The sequence below is a fragment of the Phalacrocorax carbo genome, chromosome 7 (assembly GCF_963921805.1).
Source record: "Phalacrocorax carbo chromosome 7, bPhaCar2.1, whole genome shotgun sequence".
NCBI classification, from domain to species: Eukaryota; Metazoa; Chordata; class Aves; order Suliformes; family Phalacrocoracidae; genus Phalacrocorax; species Phalacrocorax carbo.
The window spans coordinates 23,204,980-23,226,912 of record NC_087519.1 but is presented as its reverse complement, the minus strand read 5'-3'; the positions used below and the strand labels follow the sequence as shown (position 1 = coordinate 23,226,912).

Sequence of the window (21,933 nt, the reverse complement as noted above, 5' to 3'; positions counted from 1 at the left end):
TGGCAACTGAAGGTAGTTCCTTCTACATTCAGTTCAGTGCAACCTGGGAAAACTTTGGGCAGTCTATTCCCCATCTCTATCTGCTTTTCATTATTATTTTTTTATAGCCAGAAATAAGAACTTTATTGGCTTTATTCATCTCCTGTTAGTTGCCCAATCAACATCTGGCAATACAGCAATTTCCAGAAAGTGCTGACCTAGTGAGACCCAGTGGAGCAGGAGGTGCTGAGGAAGGTCTCCATCCCCGCTCCCATCCATGACTGCCCTTTTAATTATCTTCCCAGCCAAAGTAGGATATGTACCCCCACCTCACCCTTGCTACCTGCCTGCGTTTCAGAGCACCAGGGTCATGGGAGCTCCTGTGGTTGGAAGGCATCTGAGAAAACATTTAGGGCATGGAGGGATAGAGGCAGGAGGAGCTGAGCAGGAGACAGAGCATCCTGAAAACTGCTCCTGGATCCATAGAACTGATAGTGAGGGACTGAATCCTTTCCCAGGGCTGGAGTAGGCCACTGCATGGGGGGGAGATTTGGCAAATGGATCAGAAAGGAGCTATGGACCATGTGCAGTGCCTGGCCAGTGTAAGAGGGATGCACATGGCAGGGCGGAGGAGCTCAGCTTTCCCTCCTCCAATATACCTTTGTTTGGATTTGCACAGGACTCGGAACCTCTGCATAAAAATGCAGGGACCCTTCCTGAAGAGTTTCTTGCAGGTTAGAGGATTTTAAGATCTAGCAGAAGAATGAATAGAGAGAAACACATTTTTATTTACTTTGGTGCATATTGCAGTCATAATAAAATTCAGGTGTAACAAGCCAGAGGCAAGTTCTGTTCTATTCGGAGATTAGCCTGTGTACAGCTGCTCCAGCAGGTCCAGCAGGTTCCCTGTGAGATCCCTGGACTCCCACAGCAGATCTCTTGAGCCTCCTTTTCCCACGTGGTCCCACCCTGACTTCTCCCTCAGGTGTGGGTGGCTTGTTTGTGCTGAATTGTGGTACCTGCCTTTCCACATCTTGGGTTTTCTTTGCTCCCTATCTCCTAGACTGAAGCTCCAGCCAGTCAGTCAGGGCAGTTCCTCCTTATTCTCTGCTAGAGTCTTCTCCCCACATTTTGGTCTTTTTTTGCTGACCACCTCCATAGGAAGTTCTCTCCTGTTCCTGGGGCACTCTTCTCCCTCTGGTTGCTCTCCTCTCCCAGTCTACCTGCTACCCAGCTCTGCCACATGCTCTTCTGCCTACACATCCTCCTTGGGCTCTGCGGCCCCTCTATGGGGTCTTCCATACCTTGACCCTGAGACAGCACCTAACCAAGGCTGCTTTGTGGCTTCACTGTTTTTGTCACCTAGTGCTTCAGGGGCCTTTGCACTTCAGTGCTCGTGAAGAGAGCAGAGTGGGTTCCCCTTTCCTCTTGCCCAGAAGTGGAGCTCCTGGGGGAGAAAGTAGCCAGGTATGGCTTTTCCCTCCTGGTGCCAGCTGGGTCAACTGCCTTCTTGGGCTTGGCCATTCTCCTTGGGGTAGGAAACCTTGCTGTGAAACAAGGGCACAGACCCTTGTAGCCCTCAGTGATACAGGGTGCCTTCAGCATGGTCCCATCCTGGCCATTTTTGGACCATGCAGTCTTCTCAAAAACCCTGTCATATCCCCACAACTGGGTATCTTTCATGTCCTCTGCCTAATCAGATGCCCACTCACGTGAGAAAATGCCACCAGTGGGAGCTGAGGCATCATAACCCAGCCTATAATCCTCCTTTAAAGACATTTCAGCAGCTCAATTAAGTTTCCACTTGTGTGTTTTCTTTTTTCCCCCTTTGCTTTCATGGTCATTTAAAACAAATAAAGTGAGCAGAATACGGCAGCGTGATAACCACCATTTAATTCCCTTCCCACGGGTCTCCAGATTATTTGGTGATTCAGTGGCAGCAGGGGGAACATTTATGGAAAGGGAGGCGGGAGCTTCCCACAGGGACAACAGCTCACAAACCAGGGCCCCTGAGCATCTTGGAGGAAATACGTGCCTCGAGTTTTCCTTTTAAATAGCATGGATATGGTGAATGCAGCACCAGAGTCCAGGCCTTGGAGCAGAAGCGGACACCCGCTCCCCCACTTTTGTGGCATCTCCATTCTCATTGCATGTCTCACTGCCCTCGTTGTTCTCGCACTGTGAAGTGTGGATGGAGGCCAATGTCCAGGATACATTTCACGCTTCTGTGCAAACACAATATGAGAATGAAGAATTCATACCCTTAGACAAGGAGACGAGAGTGTATTTTCTCATAATAAAGAAAAGCAGCCAGATCGGAGCCTACCAATTCCTCTTCAATGCTCCCGACTTCCCTCGGAAGTTCTAACAAGCCTATACTTTTAAATAGGCAGGGAGAAGTATATTATATTTAAAAAGCAAAACAAAACAAACCAAACCACAAATCCTTTCAGATCTTTTTTGCATTATTCTCCCAACCTCTGTCTTGGTAGGTGACTTTTCCAGCTCTCCCCCATTTGATCTGCTGGGACTGCAGTGGTGGCGAAGGAGAATGCCATGTGTTTTATGTGTTTGTGAACAATTAATAGTGGTACTGCATTTTGCTGGAACAGCATGTAAAATGCACCCCGGGAGGGGAAAAAATAACAACTAACCAGACTCTTAAGCCAGCCAGAGCTTTTGCTGTCCTGTAGGAAAACACAGTGTGGGGGTTTGCTTATTCATCATCATCAGTAAATAACAGGCGCTCACCTTGAGCTCTCCTTCAGCCACTTCTTCTTCTCCCCAGCCTCTGTGCTAGCAAAGAAATGAAATATTTACTGTAGTTTAGATGAAGAATTGTGTTTTTATAGTTGTGCATGTTTTGCCTTTTGTTTTCTCCCTACAAAGCTCTGCTTTCGTAGCTTTGGCTTTGTCTTCCCCAGCATGAAAAGCCTCTGTCTGGAGTGCATTCTGCCAGTCTGACACTGAAAATTAGTCCTGAACCATTTGCCTGAACCTGTCAACCCCACATCATAGCCACACATTGTGTATGCAGGTGGTTTGGCCTGGGAAGGATGCATAATGCACGTTAGTCATTTAATACATTTATAATCTAATCTCTCAGAACAGCATTGTCAGCAGCTTTTCTTACCCCTTGTGCAGTACATCAAGACATGTTTCCATCCCTGTGCCCATGCCAGGAGGAGGTATCGGCTCACCCAGCACCGGGGTGGATGGTTCAGAATTCTCTCCAGCAAAGGCTACAGCAGCATCTGTAGCCCTGCGCCTCTGCCTGCCCTGGCGAGGCAGGACCCACATCTTGAAAAGCGACTGTCTGTCCTGTTAGCGCCTGGAGCCCACGGCCTCTTTGCTGGGATCAGACCCAAGAGTGCCTGCCTGACAGCTCCAGCTGCACCGGACGTCCCCAGCATGTGCCTCGCCGTCGAAGGTTCACGGCATCCCTTCTTTTCATCCAGACGGCAACACTTCCTGTTGATCTTGCTCAAGCTGAGTCTGAGCCTGGAGGCACAGGGGTTACAGAGCCTTTTTTTCCCCCAACCATCTGTACTCAAGAGTCATCCTGTCTTGTATAATTTTCCAGTGTGGAAGAGACAGGCTGGGCAGCGTGAGCTGGAGACCGCCGTGCGGCTTGGTAGTCCTTAAAAGCCATGAGTGGCCAAGACCTGCCGAAGCATGTTGACCAGGAGAGCTGCAGACACTGGATTCCTAAAACCTGTGCTTTACCTAACACCTTCATAAAGTTTCCTGAATTAAAATGGTTCAGGAAACATATTTTCAGACTGTCAGTGAGATGCATTCGTCACTCCCCTGAATATGCACCAGATTGTTAATGCTTTAGGCCAAATACCATGTCTTTTTTAATGCCTACAAAATGTAGTGCATGTTGCTGGTTTTATATTTATAATAATTATAAAAGTAACGGGAGTAGCTGCATTCTAATAGGCTAGAAATGGCCGGGCACAGACAAAAAAAATGATTCATTGTTGCAATTAATGCTTGAGCTTGCACCTATGATTAATTAGCCTGGCGACAGCACTATGCAAAAGATCAGGGTGAGAATTAATAGGGAGACAAGTGCCGACTTTTAAAATGGTTGGACTACTATTTAGTGCTCCTTCCTTGGGCTGCCTCGGCCCATTTAATTAAAGGCAATGGCACATACTTGCTGTGCACCAATAGACCCATAGGCAGGTGGTGTGGAATATTTATATAACGGTGTTCAGTAGAAAACTTAAAACTTAAACTCACATCCATGTCTCTAAATATAATTTTGAAATGTCAGAGATGCTAAGAAGAGTGCTGGCACTGGAGGAGACTGCTGTCAGGAAGAGGCAATAGCGTGCCAGATTTATACTGGTCTAAATACGTAGGTGACTTTTCAGCTCGTGTGTTGAAGGGAGCCAAAAATGCTCCAATGGACATACTCGATCTGGTGGAAGGCAGAGGAACCAACAATAACATGTGCAACAAATTTGGACATCCATAGGCGTCTATTGCTGATCCCCGTGGACAGCCACATGCTTTGCCTGAAGTTGTCATAACTGTGATCCAGCACTGCCGATGTGGTGGGCGGGTGCCAGGGTTTAGGTGTGTTGGCTACAGGGGGCCAGGGCAGGAATTGTGGGGCTTTAAGCAGAACCCATTTGTCATTACCCTGTGATGCTGTGTCCTTCCATCCACAGCCTGGCAAACTGTGAATTACAATAGTGTACCAACGTCACCTTGATGTTTCCTCCTCAGAGATACCACCAAGTGTGAATGAGAAGGGAGAGGGTATGGAGAAGGGAGCATTGATGGATGCACCCTGATCAGATGCTAATGGAGAGAAGGATGAGAGATGTCCCACTGAGATCTGCCTGGGGAAAAGCGCTCTGTGGAAAGGGCTTTGGCACCTTTCCTGGAGCATCACATCAGTGATAGGGTAGCAGTTTGCCCCTCTTAAATGACCTTTTGCTGACTTTTGTCCCACAAGGTATTTATTTTTTCCTCCTCCCAGGCTCATTTTCCTGCAAGTGTACTCCTGGGTGAGGAACAGCTTAGCTCTTTTTTAATAGGTGGCTTTGATGGGTGAGATGGAGCAGGGGCAACTCCCGAGAGCCTGAAAGTTCCCATGAAGCACAAATTACTCTGAAGCACCAGCCTTTTAAGCTGAGCCCTGTTGGCAAAGTTTCTTCTCCTTCTGCTGGCTCATTATCTTTCCCTTCTGCATATTTGTGCCTCCCACCACCCCAATTCATTTTTCCCAGTTACAGCGGCTATTGACTGGTTTATATAGATGGGGTTTAACCAGTCCTCCCCCATGGGCTGCTCCTGAATAGCTGATGAGGCCGATTTATCTGTTCACACATCAATCTGAAAGCACATGCAAAGTTATATCTTGGCTGACTTAATTGTTAGGAGCTGCAACCCCAATGTCTTTGTAAATAAAATGGTTTAGTCTCACGGGGCATGCCTCCTGGAGAGAGTCGAATAAATACATCAATATGTAAATAGATCCACAAGAGGAGGATGAACTGGGACTTCGCAAAACTGATAAAGCATCTTAGGAGATGTGTTGTCATTACACTTCTTGCATATTCTGATGAAGCAAACAGTAATGCTGGATCTCAGCCCTGGGTTGCAGGAGAGGAAGGGGGGGAAGGGAGAAGTGTGGGCACAAGCGCACCGTGACTGAAATTCTTGTATGGATTGATTTGACTTAAATATATTCCGAGGCTGGTCTAATTGCTAGTTTAGTCTCAGGCTTTGATTTTCCTGTTGCTTTCACATCTCTGCTGCTGAGTCTTTCCTGCATTTCAAGCAGCCTTATCAGGGGCAGCGTCTGGACTAAACCGAACTTCTGTCAGACCAAAAGAGATGATACCTGTCCTTGCTGAACCCTCCCACAAAGCACTTGCAGCAAAGTGGGCATGAGTTAAAGGCAGTGAAGGTCAGAGTTTTGCTGCATGAGTGTTTTGCCTGTGTAACGGGGTTATTTTGGAAAACAAAGCCTGAAACTTTTGGGACACCATGTTCATGGTGGGCCCATGCTTGTGTGACCCTCATCAGAGATCTTCTTAGCAAATTGGGGGAGACCAGTTAAACGAAGCACAAACAGGAGAAAGGCCAATTTGCTAACGCTGACACGCATCCTGCAGGATCCTGCCTGCTGCAGGACTGTATAAGTGACAGCCCTTATTTTTTCCTGTTGTGTGTCATGTGCTGTGGTGCCCACCCACAGGAGACACTGCTCTGTGGCAGCACTGCTGCACTTCCACTGCACAGGTGGAAATACTGAGGTTTGGTTCACAAGTGGCAGCTCTGCCTGCTGTGTGTCAGGCAAGAGGAAACCTGTAACCCGCCTCGGGCACTCGAGCATTTCTGTGCCGATTTCTAGGCAAAGAAGGGGAGGAGAAACCTCCCACTGCATTGTCTGTGGTGCTGCCTCCCTTTCTGCAGGCTGAGCTCCAGCCCTTGTTTTGCAGTGTACCATGTGGAATTCTATCACCTTCAGCAATGAAATCTGTCACCTTCAAGCTGCTTTATTGTAATCTGGGGACTTTTGCCCTGTCTGCTCTAACCTGGTACTGGGCTCCTGCCACATAGCGCTGCATTCCTCCCTACGCCATCGCTAACATCTATCGATCAGGCTCCTTGTTGCAACCAACGGTGTTAACTTTAGGGGCCACGTTTGTACTTGTTTTCTCACCAGGATCAGATCATTAATTGACCTTCCTTCTTTCTCTTTGCCTTCCTTCTGTCCGGTGTGCATCTCAATCCCCTTCTTCTGGTGGCTGCTTCACCTTCCTTCCCAGCCCCCGTCCAATTTGGAGAATAAAAGACATGCAGTATAGCCAGTATTCAGGAGGTGAGCTCAGATTTTAAAGAATGTGATGTATAAATAGATCTTTTAAATGATGATACCTTCATGTTGCATCAGTTATAAAAATACACACGTTTGAGTCAGATTAACTGGCATATCTTCTCTTCAAGAAAGCAATTTAATAATAAACTCAGGGAACGGTAGCTCTTCAGCAGATGCAGCTTGGATGTCACAGCTCCTGAAGTGTGGTGTTGTGTGAGGCTTTTTTCTGAACAGTTTGAGAACCCTGGTGTGGCAGGATAAGATAAATTGACCTTGTTAATGGGCCGTTATTATTAATTATTATATACTTACATGTTAGAATCAGAATACTTTTGCTTACTGCTTTTCTGTAGCTTCTATTGTAGTTGTATTTTTGTTTCAGGGGATACATAATGTTCATCTGAAATGCAGTTATGGACATGTGCATACACATTTGCCTGGGCTAATTAAAAACTTAAGAGTTGCTTTTCTGCAACAACCACTATGCAGCAAAATGGTTGTTAACTTTTTGGAAATGTGTTTTGTTGCAGAAATCTGAACTTTTTGTAAAATCATGTAGTCAAATCTTTGGGGTTTTGATTTTCAATGAATAATCAATATTTGCAACCAAAAAATGAAAACAAAAAAGGGTGTTTATTGAAGCTTTTCCACAGGACAAAATCTATACCATGTATTATTAAAAACAGAGGCTTATATCTTGAGTTTTCTCGTGCCACAGCTTATAATAGCCCTTCAGAAGCTTGAAGTGGGTTTGTTTTTTTTTTCATTAAACAAAATGTTGTGTTCCCCCTGCTGCATTCATTACAGGCAGCATATTGGAAGGTGCCTGTGCCTGGCAGTTCTGGCCTGGAGGGCTGCTCTCATTCATCTCCGTCAATGCTATGAGTTATTTCATAAGCAATGGAATTATTTCTTTCAAAAGTGGATGCGTAAGGGATGATAGCAACATCAGAGGTGTGAGGAGCAGTGAAAGGGAAAGCATATTTTCTTGGCAACATTTTTAGACATCTGCCTGCTGAGCACCTCAGCAGGGAGATGGCAACTTTGGGACAGGTGCCTGGTGGTTAAGGGTGTAGTTGATGATGGGTGCAGCTCTTCCCCCAAGTCCCCCTCTGGCCACAGGTCTTAACCCTGACCTGTGAGACGTTCCCCCTCTTTCTCAGCTGCCTTTGTGCAGTCCCTTATGCACTTGGACATTTTAGGAGATTATAGTGGTCTCTAGGGCTGAGAATACAAGAATTTCTAGCACCACCAGCAAGGAGCTGGGGAAAAATCTCGTTACTCTGTGTCCCTTCAATTGTTGAATGTGCCAGAAGTGGGACTTGCAGGCCAGCGCTCCAAAGCATTGCTTTGGCAGCCAGGCAGACTTGGAATAAAGAAATGCTTCAGTCATGTTTTCGCTCCCCATGGCCAAGTTCCAATATTCAAATTAGGATTACCAGAAGTGAAATGGAGTTGCGATTTGCCTCTGCTGACCTTCAGCAGCTACTGTTCCAGCCCTGGGTCTCTGGAGAGCTCTGGGGATGCACCTCCATACTGATGTGTCAGTCTCATATTCCTGCCTTAAGCCTATCCTAAGCTGAGACGGCCAACTAACATACCCAACTGCAGAGATTTTGTGACAAGCTGAAAGAAGCCTTTCCTCCAGAACATACAAATATGTTTTGCAAGGCAAAAATAAGCAGTAATGCAAACATTATACTCTTGTTTTTTTCCCCCCGTCTTTTTTTCTTTTTGCTTGAGGAAAGCTGGAAGAGGCAAGAAAGGACTGACAGTTTATCCCACCAAGGGCTTTTTCTAAGATGCCTGCTGGGAATGCTCACTGTATGTTTCTCTTTAGGTAGTAACTCTTTTGATTTTCTCACTGCCTTGCAAGTCACACTGAGGTGCCTGGAGAAGGATTTGCTGATGGCTTATGAAATCTATTCTCCCTTGAGGATTTGCTCTTTCCATCTTGATAAACTTCTAATTCTTGCTTTCTAATAACACTGAGGGACTGTGTTTAATGCCTTTATGAGGGTTTTGTGATTGATGTTCATCTGTGCTTGCAGGAGACCAATGACCTCATTTTGTTTTTGACAGAGCATCGGGACAAGCACTCTGTATCCTTCTCCTGTCTTGGTCATATATAAATGAAAGAGAAAGTAAAGTGGATATAATATGTCCAGATCTGTCAGTCTGGCTCACTTGTACTCTCTCACCATATTGCTCAACTTCTGACACTGTTTCTGTCCAGCGTGGCATATGGGCACGTGTTTAAAGGACACGGTTGGCTTATTTTTTATATTGTTCTGTTATCTTGATTTTATTCTTCCTTCTGTACATGAACGTCTGGGATATTTGGAAGTAGCTGCTCTAACTTGGCGTGGGAGTAGATTGCTTAAAAATTACCTCACAGAGTCAATGTAAATTTACGGCAGATAAGACTTGGACCCTTTAAAATGCCTTTTTTAACCTGTTACTGTCTTTTTTCCAATTCCATTCCTTCTTCTTTTTCTGATTTATTTCCAGCAGTTTTGAGATGAACATGACTCCTGTTTTATGCTTAGACCGACCTCATCTCTGATACCCTAACATTTTCTACATGGCCCGTAGAGAGATCTTGCACTTCTGCACATGCATATATGCACACACACAGGTACCCACCACTGGTGAAGGATTTGTCGGTGTAAGAAATCCTGGAGGGAAAATGCCCACAATGATGAATTCACAGAAAATATGTGAAATACTATTCCCAGATATCTGGGTAGTATAATTCACTGAAGTGTTTTCATAGAGTAAATGTCATTTCCCTTTAAAAATCCATTTTCTTTCCTTAGGAGAATAGACATTTAGAGCATGTGTACTGAAAGAGGGAAGGTAGAAGAGGCTGTGAGCATGCCCTGCTTCCTGGGCTGTTATGCAGATTCTAAATGCAAGTTTGGTTATTTCTTATATATTTCTGTTTTTCCTCTCTGCTTTTTTGCTTTGAAATATCTGCTTGCTTTGTCATTGAAGAACAGCTGAGAGATCAGGAAAATGGCGTAAGAATTCAGTGGGCTGTAACCTATTTGGATTTAAAATAGTGCCTGGGAGAAAGCTTTTTACACTGCCTTGCTAAACAATCCTCCTTCTGTCACCATCTGAGGTTGCCGTCCTTTGTTCGTCATCGTGTCGCCTTCCCTCTAACTCTCCAGAGCCTTCAAGAAAAGGAAAAGAATGATGAACGAGGCTTCTTTTCTTTTTCTTTTTTAAATCCTCCCAAGTCATTCTTTAAAAAAAATAACCCACAACCCTTATGGGCCATCTGCCTTTGTTTTAGTTGCACTTCTTGGCTTTGTTTCTTCATCATTTCCCCCTCCTCGCCTCATTGCAGGGCACAGCTAAGAGCTGAGGGAGGCAGCTCAGCATCCCTGGTCTCAGCTGCAGCACTTGTAGCATCAGAGCCTACTCATTTGACTACAGCCAGGACAATCTCCGCTCCCTACAGAGTCTTTTTTTTCTTCCCTCTCCCAGGATCTGCAAAAGCAAAGCTGTGGCTGGTGTGCCAGGGGAGCGCAACTCTGGCAGCGAGGCAGAACGAGCGGGGCACCCTGTTGCTTGCCCCTGCTGCTCCCCAGCAGAGACAGGCAGGTGGTGGGGGGTTCGACGTCCTGCTGTGTGGCAAGGCCTCCAATGCCTCCCCTTCGTGCCTGCCACCGAGCAGGCAGGTGGCAGAGGGAGGGTCCCATCACGCTCGGGTTCCAGCTTACTCCCTCTGCAGATGCAGATGCAGGCAGGAGAGAGCACATGGGTGTCCCATGGTACAGGCTGACAGCTCATCCTTTCACCTTTGATTTGCAGCAAATTGAGGAGAGGGCTACACCAAATGGATGGCTCTCCCAGACAGGCTCACCACCACCCGCGCTCGGGGTAGGTAAGGTGGCTGAGGGGCCCCAACATCTTTCCGTCACGAACGCCGGATCCATGGGAGCTGTGAGCAGGACCCACATGCCACCCTTAGCTGCAGCTCACCCTTTGCATCCTGCCAAGGAGAGTCTGCCTGCAGGACACACAGGCACGGCTTCTGGAGCGTTTCGAAAGCCATTTTTGTTCAGAAATTCCTGATGTTGTTTTTGCTGACCTAAGCGGTCTGTATCTTTTCCAAATGTTTCTGACGTTTCTCCCAGAGTAATCTATTAATGTCACAGACAAGGATTCTGCTGACTTCAGTTTGGCTTCTGTTTCCCATTGGACAGGCTCCTCTCTTTATGGGGGAATGCCTCAAGCCAAAAAGAGAGGAAAAAATCCCAGCCCCTGAGCTAACTGAAAACAGGCCCAAAGGGAAGCGCCTTCCAGCCACATTGCCTCTCACTGGCTGGCTTCTGTTCTGTGCTTGGGGACGTGCCAGACTTCAGTGCCTCCATGCTTTTGATTCTTGTTTATCCCTGGCAACGTGATTGTCTATAATTATACATAATCTCCACCTTGTTTACTCTTCTTCCTCCAGGTCTGAACGCAAACTCGATGGCAACCTTCTGCTCGGTCTGCCAAGGCTCCAGCTCCAAACTACTTCTCCGCATCCTCCACCTTCTTTTTCACAAGTAACAAAGACATTTGATTTCCTCCCACTCCTTCTACGCACGCTCCTGTGCTTTCCCCCTCCCCCTTGCTGGCACTGGGGTTATTTATACAGAATGTGGAAACAATTTGCAGGAAAGCAAACAATGTAACCCGGAGTGAGGGAAGGGAGACAAGTTCATTGTGCACACTTACAGCCCCAGAAGTGAAATGCTGCTTTTTTGGGGAGAAGAGGGAGTGGACTGTTTTCTTTTCTTTCTGCTACTCTCTTTCAACGTCTCACTGAACTGCTTTCCATCTTGCCAGGGTCAGGTCCAAACCCGAGCAACCAGATCTGACTGCGTGTTTTGGAGGAAGTTCAGGTTGGATCCCTCCCTGCATCACAGCTTGATGAGGCAGTATCTGTGTACTTAATCCTCTCTGAGGTTTTGCTCTCGGATCATTTCTGCTCCTGGATTAGCATTAATGAAGAGCATGTGTGCTTCAGAGGTCCTGATCCATGCCCTGAGAGTTGCAGCATTGCTAAAGGCATTGTTTTCTGCCTGGGTGTTATACAGAGCTATTCCAAGGAATAGTTAGGCTGAAAGAGGGGATTCCTTGGGAGTGAATGAGACAGGAACTTTTTGCAAAGTGTGATTACAGTCTTTCTCCCCTCACCTACTTAGCATTACATTTTCAGAACATCCCAGCACCTTGCTAGCACCAATGTGAGTGTCTTTGTAAATCAAGCAGTTTGCTTTGGTGCCCACCAAAGAGTTGAGCTTTGCTGGAGCTTGGGAGTGAAGCACTTGCAGTTCTCAGAGGTGCAGGTGCCATTTATCCACGGGTATAAGCAATGGGAAGCTGATCCAGCATTTGATTCAGTACCACTGAGCAGGTCTTTTGATCCCTCTCTGCACTGGGCTCAGGTACTATGAAGTCCTCAAAAAGAAGTAGTCCAAGCCCACTCATCTTCTGGGGAAGAAATATTGGTGTTGCAGAGACAAGGAAATCTTCTCTGCAGGTTGCACATCCAGCAGAGTGGCTGCCTTGGCAATCATCTCCTCCCTCCCTGGGATCTTGCAGCCACCTTTCTCAGTAGCCTCAAGACTTGGGACGTGATCTGTGCAAGTTGTGCTGAGCTGGTAGGGCAGGGCCAGGAAGCTGCCAACTGGGACATCATGTTCCTCTCTAAATTGGGCAAATTTCCAGCCTTGAACTGGTGCAGCAGATAAACTGTGATCCAATGGTACAGAGGGACAGTTAGAAGAAACCTATAGTGGGCTATTCCACCCTGAGATCTTGCGTCTTCTCCACCTTCCAGTCCTCAGTCTTTGTCCATATACAAAGTGTGAGCTTCCAGGGTGTTTTTGTTCTGTAAAATGCCACATCAGCTCTGCCACATGGGATGGCAAATGTCTCTGCGGACAGGATGACCCTCCTAAAGCTAACGGCACGGTGCAGAGACCATCTCAAACACTGCTGCTGCTCCCTTCCTTAGCCAGGTCTTGGCCTGAATTAGCAACTCTAGCTGTAAAACACAGCAAGGGCCAGAGCAAAGATACTCAGTCACCTGTGTTTTCTGATGTGATCTGGTCAGGGGCAGTTCACGTCCTCTCTTTGGGCTCTTCTAATTTTCACTAACTCTCAGAAAGGCCAGGCACAGCAACAATTTCTGTTTTCTCTTCCAAGCCAGGTACCAATACTGTGGACTGGAAAGCCTGCAGCTGGGAGCAAAGAGTGACTGCGCAGTCTGCTGATCCCCGTCAGCTGAGGTGCCCCCAGACATAGCAGTGCAGCCCCTTTCCACCAGCTGAGCCACACACAGCGGCTGTGGCACAACAGAAACGTGGGTCTTGTAGGTATTCACTACATCTATGCCAGTGTCTGTGAGTACAGCGTGCTCCTCAACCTCAACGTCTGCCTCCCGTCCATGCAGCTGCCTCTTGCAGAGCCTGTGGGTGTCTGCAGCGGCCTGCCCAGGCATGTCGCACAGTGTGCTTAGCTGACTAGCAGTATACTGGACTATAGAGAGTGTTTAAATGCATAAGGCTCTGGAGAGTCCTCTCTGGTCCCTCCTGCAGCCATGCTTGCAGGCTCAGGCAGTAAGGACAGCACCTCTGGTTTTGGGGTTAGCCTCTGGGCACCCCACTGAAGGCATTAGGGGCAGACAGACATTTCCAATCCTTCCTGACTCCTAAGAGTCTCCCCATACTCCTAGAAACATGTGGCCTTGAGTTAAACTACATGGAGAAATCTTGACTAAACAGCTCACAGCAGCACTACAGGTTTGGGCAAAGTAAAGTCTTGTAGCTCTACCTATAGGCACTTCAAAATGCAGAGACCAGAAGGACTGGTGTAATTTCAGCAAAACAGTCATTGGAGCGCTTGTGGTTTTTTGCTTCTGGTTATAAATGTTCAAATTCTCATAAAAATATGTGAAAAACTCTCCTTGGAATGACTGTGCTGCTGAAACCATCATTGGCTTTTTGGAATTTCATCTTTCATCTTGTTCTTTTTTTATTATTATTATTTTTAGGGCTATTTAGATGAGAACAGATTTGTATTCTTCTCTTCATGCTGCTTGCTTACCACCTGAAATCCTCACCTGCACTTTGCAGTTCCCAACTCAATCGTGAGCAGTATCCTGAACTGAGCGTTCTAACTTCAGGTGAAGAAAAGGAACAGGAGCAGATGGGCTTGTAAACAGCAGAGATCTGGCTCTCCCACAGAGGTCCTTGCATAGTGGAAAGCAGCAGAATGGTTAGTAAACACTAAGCAACTTTCATTTTCTAGGCTGAAATGTGATAATCTGGGGAGGGGAGGACAGCATAGAAACAGCAGCTATCGTATTCTGGCACAGTCAGCTATTCCCAGCAGAAGCTGTTCATGGTAGAACTCGTAGCAAATTGGAGAATATGGGAAAGGGGGGTACGTTTTCCAGCAACAGGGAATTTATGGGTGATGAAAACAAGATTTCCAGCAGCCCTTTTCCACTAGCATTTTAGTTTTGGTTTCTAAAGAAGAATCCTAATGTTTTTCTGTCATTCCTCCCTCCCTTTGAATTAATTTTGAAACTATCAGTCAATCAGAGTTGTGAGTAATTTCACTGATAACACAATTCCCACAAGTTACCTGAAGGTTGGCAGCTGAATGGAGGAAAAAGAAACCTGAAGTAGAGTCCGCACTGGTGGAAGAAGACTCACCCACATCCGTTGCAAGAAGCAGCAGCAGCCAGCTGGCCAGGCTGCACACGTGCTGCTCTGATCTAGTGTGTGCTGCCCTTTGTCCAGCCAATCACGTACAGGACGTGGAAGTGAGCAGGAATGTGGTGGGGAAAGGCAGAGGGGAAGATGATCTGTGGGATCTAATTCCCTAACAATTTATCTTGGGTTCTTTGGCTTCTCAGGGATCCGCTTGTTGCTGCACGTGTTCCATTAGTGGAGTGACAGTGAAGAGAACCAGGGTGCATCAGACTCGTGGGTGAAGTGTGGGTAGCTGGTCGGTCTGTCTGTCCTGCTGTGTCTGCTCCTGCAGGTGCAGTGAGGGGACAGTCACAAGGGCAATGGGAAGAATAGCCTAGTGCTGACATAACCTGTCAGAGCCTTCCAGCTGGGTGTTGACAAAGCTCCGAGTCCATCTTGCTGCCCCCAAGAAGCAGTACATGAACTGTTTTTTGAAGGGACACAGATCCCTGGCTATATAAATTCTGGTTTTTAGTTCCTCTTTCCTTACCCTCTGTGTAATAGAGCCTAAGAGTGAAGCAAGCAGCAGGTGTCTTCCCCCATTAGAAAGCTGGGGACTCCTTACTTTTCTTTCACGCTTGGGCAGGACCCTTTTTCCTGCCATTTCTAGCCATCCTTTGCTTAGTACTGAACCCCAGGGGAATTTGGTTGCTTAGCTTTAGAGCCAGGAAATTAATGAAGAGGGGCAGGAAAAGAAAGAAAACAGAATAAGGAGGCTCACTGCCATAGTTTATTGAGCCCAGAGAGATTTCTATAAGCCACATGGTATCAGGCGTAAAACAAATGACAGGTGATAACCAATGTGGAAGAATGGAGCAGGCCAAAACTCCCACAGCCCACTGAGTCCCCAGAAATGTTGGATAGGCTTAAACAGCAATTTAACATGTACCTGCCAGCAAAGAGCAGCCCCTCTACCTTGTTCCTGTCAAGAAGTGGTCCTGATTCATGTGATGTGTTTTCTTTCCTCAGACAGGGAGACTACTGCAGATCCTGTGGAGTGCAAGAATCATGGAGAAAACAGACCTATGAAAGATGGTTCCAGGTTGGGATTTTAGAGAGGTTTGTGCTTGATCTAGGGTTGCAAAGTTGGTGTTTCTATTTTTCTTGGGGACTGAGAGGGGAGAGATTACTGAGTCCCTGGGTCTTAATGTAAAATTATTAGGATCTGGAACAGATTCCCAAAAAGACATTTAGGGACAACTACATGCACAAAGCAGCTTGAATATGCCTACTGCCAGAGTTCGTCCAGTCCCAGATAAAGCCTCTGAAATGGGCAGTGCTTTAATAAGGTACATCTGTTTGGGGACTCAAAATACAAGAAAGAAATATCTGAGGAGGAAGAGATAGCACTTTCTCCATTTCCTAGAAAGGAGGGAGAAAATGCCAAAAAGTTATTAATTTTTTTCTTGAAAATGTCTCAGCTGGACAAGAGCCACTCCAGGTTAGGACAAACCCCATAACCCAACACTTGCAGAACAAGTGGGCTCACTTCATCCTGGCACAAGCAGTTCTGGCATTTCTAGGGAGATCTGCAACTCCAAGTAATAACCTCAGAGATTAACTGAAGTCTGAAAACAAGTTTATTTGGTAGGTGGGCTAGAGGGGGCTTTAATTATGTGTTTAGGTCTGTGCTGCTTTAAGCATTAGTTTTGCCTGGGAAAGGAAGCTGTAGCATCAGGAACGACACCTTCACACAGCTTAGATTTGAAGATGGAAAATCAGGGGGGACTGGCGAAAGCCTGTCGTCTGTTATGGCAGATGGAAATGAGCTCTGAATTAAAAGAATATCTTTTGTTTGTTTTGGGCCAAAAATAACTGGACTCTGCATAAGGCCTGATTTCCTGAGAACGGGTGCTCAGCAGTTTTTTGACAGTCTGTCAGAAGGAAGGCATCCAAAATCCAGACTATACACATCTGAAATTTTTTTTGCCGTATTTCTCCTTTCTGCTTTGTTTGTCATATTCTTCTTGCAGCTTTCCAGAGCAGAGTTACTCTTCCACTTGTTCCCCTTTGCCTCCTGTTAAGTCAATCGCTTTATTTTCCACCATTATTTGTATTGTAGTCACTCCCAGAATCTGCGAAATCTTCCTCGGAGTTCTCCATGTCTCCTGAGCTTACTGCCAACTCTCCCACTACAGCTTTTCATTCTTCCTTCTGTAGAAGAACAAAAGGCCAGAAAAGTGTGCTGTGACACCCATTCAGGTGCCATTCCCCTGTGATTCTTTAAAAACTCTATATGCATTTATAGTCGTGGAGAAGGGCTGAAGCAGAAAGCTTGCAGGCTAAATTGGTGTTAGCACATGAAAGAGAAGCAAGTGCTATGGCCTGGTATCGGGCACCGGGTTCTGGTTTTGGTTTGGATGCTGACTCATTCAGCGAGCTCAGGGAAATCATTTCCCTTCTCTGTGCACCTGTTTCCACTCCCCACCTCTAATTGTCTCCCTGTTTAGACTAGGAGCTCTTCAGGACACAGCCTGTCTCTCGCTGCGTGTACGTACAACACCTCAGCACAATGGAGCCTTGTCTTGGTTGGGGCCTTAGGTGTTCGAGTAGTACAAACAAGAATAAAAGGTATGCCCAGACAGCAAGGCAAGCTTCCCAGACATGCTGCCCTGCAAGCATGTCTGAAAATGATGTGCTGGGAGCTGTCTCTGTTCCCAGTCCTTGGCTTCTCTCAGCCGGCCAGCAAAGCATTAACCAGTTCCAATTACAATGGTGAGGTGAACTGGCACGGTCCCAGTTCCACTGGGAACCCGTGTGAAATCACTAAACTCATTTTGCAGACTCAAGCAGCGCCTGATAGGAACCTCCATCCACACAGCTACAGACCTGCCTGGAGCTGCGCCACCTCCCTGCAGGTGAAAAGCTCCTTACGTCAGCCCTGAAGCTCAGAGCCATCTCATCCCACTCCCAGCACACACTGCGCACGCTTGAGCCTGCTCCAATTTGCCAGCAGAGAAATGAGCAAAAACATTTTCTCCTTTCCTCCCTTGTCTGAAGAGGTGCGTACATGTCTCTCTGGCTTTTCTTCTTGTCCGCTGGCTTTTGCATAGCCCCTTCCTCCAGTTTTTTGCTCGTTCCCTGCACTCCATCCCATCTTTTCCGTTCCTCCCTGGTTTGATACAGCATCTCACTGGTCCTGCTTCACACTAAGAGAAGGGGTATTAGATGGATTCCCCATAGAGTATAAATTGAATGGAGAGAAGTGGCTGGTTTCCCAGCAATAATTTATCTGATTAAAAAAATACTCCCCAAACTCCCCCTCCTCTGCTGGTCCTACGCCCCCTCCAAAAAGAACATTGGCACTTGGGCTAGTGTTTGAACTGTATTATTCAAATTGCTGGAAGGGGGATTTAGATGGGAAAATAACTGTCAAAAGATGGTTCTCTGGGGATTTTCCCCAGATAGCGTGAGCTCTGAAATTTGGAACATGGGTTGTTGAACGGAGGAGGCAGAGAGAGTAAATAATTCTGAGTCAAGCACCTCCGTGATTTCTAGCTTTGCCCTCATCTAACAAATATCTTACACAGATACACACAGATGCACATGCACATGCTCACACACATGTGCCCCTGCACACACATTTCATAGAAGAAGCCATTAGCAGTAACTTTAAAGCACAGCAAGCTGTTCCTGCTGTTCCCTTTCTCCTCTCATTTTTTTTTCCTTACTTCAGGGCTGATTCCAAATAAAAGAAGAGATCTGCTTCATAAAGTGCCTGTCTCCTTGTTTATTACCTCTACAGGTGTTATTCCTTTCAAATCAGTGCTACCCAAGGCTGGTAGTTTTCTTTTCCTGCCGAAGCCAACATTCCTTTACTCGTATGGCCTGTTGTAATTGCAGAATGGAAAAGTCACCCCAACACCCCTCTTCATCACAGCAATGCAGTGTGGGTGACCTGAACTATGTATTTCTGGCCCATCTGTATTTCGGTGTTGCCGCCTTCTTTGCGGAGAGAGGCAGGTATTTTACATTTCATACTGTTCCTGCAGTATGCTGTGATTTATAACAGGAGCTACCTTATTAATGTCAAGGGCAGAATTGCTACCGACATTCAAGCTGCAAGAGCGTATGAAAATCATTTAGTTAGCTATGGCGTGGTCCCAGCACTGAGGGCTGTTAGCTGATGTGCATTCCTCTCCCTTCTCGCAGCCTCTGCCAGTCTTTGTGCTGGTTTCTGGGCCAGTGGGTGAAATGTGAACAGGCCCATTCTAAGCCAGAGATTTTCAACGTTGGAGCAACCTTAAGCTAGTCACCAGGGCTCAGGTTTCCTTGCTTTTTGACAGGAGTACTGTTCAGATGAAACCTCTCTCCACTCCTCTGGAGGATTTACACCGCCACAAGTCTTCATTTTTTCCAGATGTTTTACCTAATAAATCAAGGAGTCTCATCAGAGGATTCAAATCCAAAAGCTGTTACCATGACTTCAAAGGCACAGGCTGAAATGGAAAGAAGCAGTGCGGACATTTTATACTGCTCTGTAGTCACCAATCATGAAAACACACTCCAGTTCCAGGATTTCTTTCCTGTGGATAGCAAAACTCCACTGTGATTAAATAAAATGGTGCTGTGCTCCTTCAGCCAACCTTTGCTTAAAAGAATTGAGCTGCAGCACTCACAGGCTGTATGGTTGGCAGTAACTGAGGATAGCGCTGGTCCTGAGAGGAGGTGAGCTCTGCCAACCCCCGTCCAAGATCAGGGACTGTTAACTCAGGTTTGAACTCTCTCTGTCCTTACAGATCAATATGAAGCTGCATATTTTCTGACACTGCTAGTTTAAGCTATTCTCACATAAAGGATTCAGATGTCCATTCATATTTTTCAGATCTTTCAGAGAGGAAAAGATAAAAAGAGTTACATGGCTGAAAAATGTGATTGTGATTATTCATACTGGTTTGTTCCTTGATCAAGAATGTAACTTTTTTTTAAATACAGTGAACCCTTTCTGTTTTCGGTGTCTACATGGTGTCATCTTCTTTCACTGTTAAATTTCTAAAGATAAATGCTCCAGCGTTTTGAGAAACTGTTATGTATGTGTTTCTAATTACTTGATAGCACAGTGTACTGCAGGATAATGTAATGAAGAAAAGCAGCTGAAGAAAGAAAAGATGTTCCTGCGGGTAGGTGAGCTGAAGACCTGCAATACTGTATTTTGGTTCCCTGCTTTCCTTAAGAGTGCTGTTGTGGCTCTGGCTGGGCTAGGTGCTGCCCATCAGAGATACCAGAGTTAGGCTGTGTTCTACAGCAGCTTCTGGCAGCAATGCCAAGGTAAGCTGCTCTTCTTCACCCCTCACTTTGTCTGCCCTGTCTGTGCAGATAGCTGTGGGGCTGCATGCTAAACGTTTTCCTCACTGAATTTGTCTCACCGCTCCACAAACAGTTTTATGAGCAGGACTGAGCGAATGCTGCCAGGTGAGGAATAGGCTGCCAGTGGCAGGAGGTAGGAGGTGGTGTGTGGCCTTCAGCCATGAAGAGAGGTACCCAGGTTGAGTGTTGAGTTTCAAGAGAGGATTTGGACTGGCTCCTTGACAGGGCTGCCCTGTGCAGTCTCCCTGCAAAACCATGAAGTGAGGAGGCTGTGACAACCCTGTAGGGGTACCTACAGCAGGTGATGTGAGCAGAGACTTTGGCTTGCCCTGTCTGAGGATTCTGGTATGTGAATAAGTTGTCACTGGGGGGCTGTCAAGGGAGGGCTAAGCGAACTCCCTCTTACACTGGTTGCAGGTTAAAAGCATGTAGAGGGCTCTTGCTGCAAAGCAGATGTTGTGGTAGACTGCTTGCAGGCCAGATGTCCGAGGGAAGTGGAGACTGTAGTACTTGGAGTACTGTGAAAGTACTGTGCAACCCACAGTAAACACTGTAGTTATGTAAAACAGACTCGGGACATGAGTTTATTCCAGTTAGACTGTATTCTGTATGTCCCAGGCAGCAGGGAGCAAGAGGGCATTTGGTCCTGCAACATGCTTAACCAGATCTTAAAAAATCACCATGGTTGCCGAACAGGTTTTCATATAGGATGTTTCAGAGAAGGGGATGTCTTGTTGGTGGAGGGTTGTTAGAGAAGAAAAAGCCAGGTCCATATGTCCTGTGTTATAATGATACGTTCAGACTGAAAAATAACCTTATCTAAATATTAATAATAAAATAACAGTTACCATGATACAGTTTGCGCCTGCCACAGACTTCAGAAGAATTGCTGCGTGTCTTCCCCCCCAAGATTCTGAAGCCCAGCACCCCGAACTGTCATGACTGCCTGGGATTGGTGACATCTAGAATGATACGTGTTGGATCATCAGAACAGAGTGGGAGCAGCACAGCCTGGCTTCTGTTTCCAAAAATAGGTACTATCATTTCTGAGCAGAAGCCTCCCTTCTTTTTCCCCACCCAGCCCTGCCTGTTTGGCACATGCAGCACATAATTGTAGTGTTCGCATTGCACCAAAGAAAAACCACATTCCTAAAGCAAGCAGCACGTTAAGTAGTGGACACGCTTTGGAAGTAGGGTATGTTGTGACATGGATTCTAAATTAGTGAGCGTCAATGACAATGGTTTGCAGATTTTCTATGGGCAATGGGTATATAGAGAAGTACAGCTCATCTGCTGTATTGCAATGTGGGAAAGGATCAGAGATGTTCAGAGATGTGCCATAAAATAGGGAGCTTGAATTCCTTTCACTGGACAGTTGCTCAAATACTTGTAATTGAATGATTGAGTGGTGAATGTAGTACATCTGATTTTTCTCTGGATCTTTTCTCTCTTTTATTCTGTAGGTCTCTGAATTTCAGTCATGCTTTCACCTTTTTTTTTTTTTTTTAAGTCTACTCACTGGAGTAAGTATTTGTCTGCTTCTGCCAAACCCCAAAAGCTACATTTCATTAAAAAACCCTGATTATTCAGGAAGGCTGAAGTTTGATTCACAAAGATAACACTCTTTGAAGGTGTCTGCTCCTTTTGTAGTGACTGATTTAAATGGGTTCCATTTTAGTATGCCTGTTATGCTGTTCTCAAGGCCACACAAAGGAGGAGAAATTGTGTGAGGCCATATAAATCAGGGTTTGTTATAGGGATGTCAAACACAACTGCACCATGGGGTGTTAATAGTGAGCAGGCAAGTAGTCAAAAGTGAGTCAGAACCCACTAACAAAAGCCGCAAAGCTAATCTGTCTGATTCTTGATGCTTTCCGAAGCGCAGTGTCTGAGGTTCTGGGGAGGAGCTTGGGGTGTCAGACTGATCCATATCACATTTTCAAAGTGCTTCAGTAATTGGATGAATAGGTTTGGTGGAACATCTTTGGTTCTCAATTTCTCTCATCAGGAAAGATCTGAAAATGAAGCAACGTGAGC

General features: G+C 46.1%; 2 long non-coding RNA genes across 25 annotated transcripts in view; one reads left to right on the top strand and one right to left on the bottom strand.

Moving 5' to 3' along the window:
• The window catches only part of LOC135314311 (uncharacterized), a 102,903-nt gene extending 81,914 nt beyond the window's left edge, over nucleotides 1-20,989 (top strand). For 9 of the 24 annotated variants that reach the window (XR_010373809.1, XR_010373807.1, XR_010373795.1 and 6 more), the window contains 4 exons: nucleotides 3,124-10,721; nucleotides 11,295-11,388; nucleotides 13,037-13,202; nucleotides 13,884-20,989. This is a non-coding gene — a long non-coding RNA (uncharacterized LOC135314311). The remainder of the gene's footprint in view (nucleotides 1-3,123; nucleotides 10,722-11,294; nucleotides 11,389-13,036; nucleotides 13,203-13,883) is intronic. The other 15 variants (XR_010373804.1, XR_010373801.1, XR_010373792.1 and 12 more) reach the window with 13 other exon arrangements.
• On the bottom strand, nucleotides 1,507-14,586 carry LOC135314312 (uncharacterized). Its single transcript, XR_010373811.1, has 3 exons — nucleotides 14,480-14,586; nucleotides 2,731-2,775; nucleotides 1,507-2,204 (listed from the first exon to the last, which is right to left on the bottom strand). It is a non-coding gene; the product is annotated as an uncharacterized LOC135314312 (long non-coding RNA).
• Nucleotides 20,990-21,933: the final 944 nt, after the last annotated feature.